Consider the following 5,050-nt stretch of genomic DNA (forward strand, 5'->3'; position numbering starts at 1 on the left):
ATACCTGCTACCACAGAAACACTTAAGCTCGTAGTCCGTCAACACTATGAATCAACTACACAATCAAGTATACAAAACAACCAGCTAACAACATGATGACAGTATCAAAATCTCACATATCAGTATTAACCTTGAATGTAAATGATCTGAACACCCCACTTAAAAGGCATAGAGTAGCAAGTTAGATAAAAAGACAGCATCCAATTATCTTTCATCTTCAAGAGACTCATCTCACACATAATGATACCCACAAGCTCAAAGTAAAGGGCAGGAGAAAGATCTATCATGCAAATGGAAAACAAAAGAAGGTAAGAGTCGCTATTCTTACATGAGATGAAACAGACTCTAAACCAACAATAGTCAAGAGGACAAAGAAGGGCATTACATAATAATAAAGGGTTCATTTGAACAAGAAGGCTTAATTATTCTAAATATATATGCACCCACTATTGGAACACCCAGATTCATAAAACAAGTTCTTGACCTATGAAAAGGATTAGAGAGCCACACAATAATAGTGGGAGACTTCAACACCTTACTGACAGTGTTAGATCATGTGGCAGAAAACTAACAAATTCTGGACTTACACTTGACACTCAACAAATTGGACCTAAATAGACATCTACAGAATAGTCCACCCAACAGCTACAGAACATACATTCTTCTCATCTGCACACAAAACATATTCTAAGTTTGACCACATGCTCAACCATAAAGCAAGTCTCAATAAATTAAAAAATATCAAAATCATACTAAGCACATTTTAGGACCACAGGGCAATAAAAATAGAAATCAATGCCAGGAAGATATCTCAAAACCACACAATTGCCTGGAAATGAAGCAACTTGCTCCTGAATGACTTTTGGGTGTACAATGAAATCAAGACACAAATCAAAAAATTCTTTTAAATCAATAAAAGTAGAGACCCAACATACCAAAATCTTTTGGAAGCAGCTAAAGCAGTGTTGAGAGTGAAGTATATAGGGCCAAGCACCTACATCAAGAAGTTAGAAAATCTCAAATTAACAATCTAACATTTCACCTAAAGGAACTAGAAAAAAGAGGATAAATCAACCCAAAATCTAGCCGAAGAAAAGAAGTAAAATCAGAGAACTCAATGAAATTGAAATGTGAAAATCCATACAAAAGGTCAATTTAGGAGAGCAAGCGCCGGGCATCTCAGGTGCGCTCCTCGGGCCTCCAGTGCCCGCTTCTTGGGCAGCAGGGGCTCTTCCACCCTGCTGCAGGCAGAGGTGCTAGATCTGGACGAGGATGACCTGGAGGTGTTCAGCAATGATGCCTCACTGATGGACATGAATTCCTTCAGCACTATGATGCCAACATCCCCTTTATCAATGATAAACCAAATCAAGTTTGAAGATGGACAAGATTTAAAGAAATTCATCACAGTTGATGAACCTGAAAGTCATGTTACTACAATAGAAACTCTCATTACGTATAGGATTACTACTAAGACATCTTGTGCAGAATTTGACTCCAGTGAATTTAAAGTTAGGAGACGGTATCAAGATTTCCTCTGGTCAAAGGGAAAACTTTAAGAAGCACACCCCACTCTGATTATTCCACCATTACCAGAAAAATTTATAGTAAAAGGAATGGTGGAACGCTTTTAATGATGAGTTCATTGAGACATGCAGGAAGGCTTTGCATAAATTTTTGAGCTAATTTCTGATCATCCAACTTTAACATTTAATGAAGTCTTCAAAATTTTTCTCACTGCACAAGCTTGGGAACTCTCTTCTCACAAGAAGCAGGGTCCTGGATTGCTAAGCAGGATAGAGCCAACAGTCAGAGCTGTTGCATCCTCAATGAGAGGAATTAAAAAACACCCAGAAATCTAATTAAACTAAAGAGCTTCTGCACAGCAAAAGAAACTACCATCAGAGTGAACAGGCAACCTACAGAATGGGAGAAAATTTTTGCAATCTACCCATCTGACAAAGGGCTAATATCCAGAATCTACAAATAACTTAAAATTACAAGAAAAAATCAAACAACCCCATCAAAAAGTGGGTGAAGGATATGAACAGATACTTCTCAAAAGAAGACATTTATGCAGCCAACAGACACATGAAAACATGCTCAACATCATTGATCATCAGAGAAATGCAAATCAAAACCACAGTGAGATACCATCTCACACCAGTTAGAATGGCGATCATTAAAAAGTCAGGAAACACCAGGTGCTAGAGAGGATGTGGAAAAATAGGAACACTTTTACACTGTTGGTGGGAGTGTAAACTAGTCCAACCATTGTGGAAGACAGTGTGGCGATTCCTCAACTATCTGGAACTAGAAATATCATTTGACCCAGTGATCCCATTAACTGGATATATACCCAAAGGATTATAAATCATGTTACTATAAAGACACATGCACACGTATGTTTATTGCAGCACTATTCACAATAGCAAAGACTTGGAACCAACCCAAATGTCTATCAATGATAGACTGGATTAAGAAAATGTGGCACATATACACCATGGAATACTATGCAGCCATAAAAAAGGATGAGTTCATGTCCTTTGTAAGGACATGGATGAAGCTGGAAACCATCATTCTGAGCAAACTATCACAAGGACAGAAAACCAAACACTGCATGTTCTCACTCATAGGTGGGAATTGAACAATGAGAACACTTGGACACAGGGCGGGGAACATCACAGAGTGGGGAATATCACACACAGGGGCCTGTTGTGGGGTGGGAGGAGTGGGGAGGGATAGCATTAAGAGAAATACCTAACGTAAATGATGAGTTAGGGTGCAGCACACCAACATGGCACATGTATACATATGTGACAAACCTGCACGTTGTGCACATGTACTCTAGAACTTAAAGTATAAAAAACAAAAATTAACCTTAAATGTAAATGGGCTAAAAGCCACAATTAATTTTTTTTTATTTTTTATTTTTAAATTTTATTTTACTTATTTATTTTTTGAGACGGAGTCTCGCTCTGTTGCCCAAGCTGGAGTGCAGTGGTGTGATCTCAGCTCACTGCAAGCTCTGCCTCCCAGGTTCATGCCATTCTCCTGCCTCAGCCTCCCAAGTAGCTGGGACTACAGGTGCCTGCCACCATGCCTGGCTTTTTTTTTTTTTTTTTGTATTTTTAGTAGAGACGGGGTTTCACCAAGTTAGCCAGGATGGTCTCGATCTCCTGACCTTGTGATCCGCTCTCCTCAGCCTCCCAAAGTGCTGGGATTATAGGTGTGAGCCACTGTGCCCAGCTAAAAGCCCCAATTAAAAGACCAAAAACAAACAAACAAAAAACCACCAAGGAGAGTTCATGGAAATGAATAACTATTAAAATTTTTAGCCAGAAAACAAATTTGATAGATAAAATATCTCAGAATTTTCAAGGAAGGGAATATTTTGATGAAATGAAAGAATATGGTCCAATTCATATTCTTTGGTCAGTGTCAGAAGAGGATCTGGTTGATAATCTAAAAGATGTTGCCAGCTGCATTGACAGATGCTATAAGGCCACTGAAAAATGGATGTTTGGACTCTCAGAGGCCCTGCTTCCTGTTGTACATGAGTACGTGCTTTATAGTGAAATGTTAGTGGGTGTTATGAAAAGAAGAGACCAAACACAAGCAGAACTGGATTCCAAAGTTGAAGCTTTGACCTATAAAAAGGCAGATAGTGATCTGCTTACAGAGGAGATTGGAAAACTTGAAGATGAAGTGGAATATGCTAATAATGCCCTGAAAGCATAATGGGAAAGATGGCAATAAAATATTCAAAATGATATCAAGTTAGCATTTACAGATATGGCTGAGGAGAGTATCCACTATTATGAACAGTACTTTGCTACATGGGAACCATTCCTTACATCACCAACTTCCACTTGGAAGATGCCTCTGAAGATAAACCTTAATTCCACTGAGGACTTCTGTTTAATCTTTGGGAGACAGCATTTATCAACCAAAGTTATTCTTTCTGGATCTGCCGTGTCCTTTATAAAGTGCATGAAAACTGTTTTATACTATCTGGAAAAACCAACAACTTGAAACCTCAGGTACTCCAGTTCATTGATATGAATTTGAAGATATATCTATATATCTATTTGTATGGATATACATCTATACATATATATGTAGATACAGAGAGAGAGAGATTTAGCTTGGTTTTAATTATGTTCTTAAATTTGTATGCCAATAACTGTATATAGATTTTTTTGTTAAATATTTGACTGTGGAACATGATATTTTAAATATGTTGTAAGGACTCAGTTTAATAAAATGTTTAATATGAAAAAAAGATCAAGGTAACCACAAGTTGGTGCCTTGAAATGACAAGATCAATAGACCACTACCTAGATTAACAAAGAAAAAAGAGAGAAGATGCTAATAATCACAATCAGAAATGACAAATGTGACATTCAGCTGATCCCACAGAAACACAAAAGACCCTCAGAGACTATTAGGAAAGCCTTTATGCACAGAAATTAGAAAATCTATAGGAAATGGATAAATTCCTATGAACACACAAGCTCCCAAGATTGATCCAGGAAGACAAAGAAAACCTGAATAGACCACTAATGAGTCCTGAGGTTGAATCAGTAATAAAAAACCTACCAACAAAAAAAGCCCTGGATCAGATAGATTGACAGCCAAATTCTGCCAGACATACAAGTAAGACCTGGTACCAACCCTACTGAAAATATTCCAAAACATCAAGGAGGAGGAACTCCTTCCTAACTCATCTATGATGCCAGCATCTTGATACCAAAACCTGGCAGAGACACGTGAAAAAACAAAACTTTAGGCCAATATCCCTGATAAACATAGACGCAACAATCCTCAACAAAACATTAGCAAACTGAATCCAGCAGCACATCAAAAAGTTCATTTATCATGATCAAGTAGGCTTTATTCCTGGGATGCAAAGTTGATGCAAAATACACAAATCAATATACATGATCTGCCACATAACCATAACTAAAAACAAAAACCATATGATCATCTCAATAGATACAGAGAAAGCTTTTGAAATAATACAACATCCCTTTATGGTACTAACCCT

At 37.6% G+C, this 5,050-nt stretch overlaps 1 pseudogene; it reads left to right on the top strand.

The window, feature by feature from the left end:
• The first annotated feature begins 1,165 nt into the window (after positions 1-1,165).
• On the top strand, positions 1,166-4,764 carry LOC101017910 (annotated as a pseudogene).
• The last annotated feature ends 286 nt before the right edge of the window (positions 4,765-5,050 follow it).

Source organism: Papio anubis, chromosome 12 (assembly GCF_008728515.1).
Source record: "Papio anubis isolate 15944 chromosome 12, Panubis1.0, whole genome shotgun sequence".
Classification (NCBI taxonomy): Eukaryota; Metazoa; Chordata; class Mammalia; order Primates; family Cercopithecidae; genus Papio; species Papio anubis.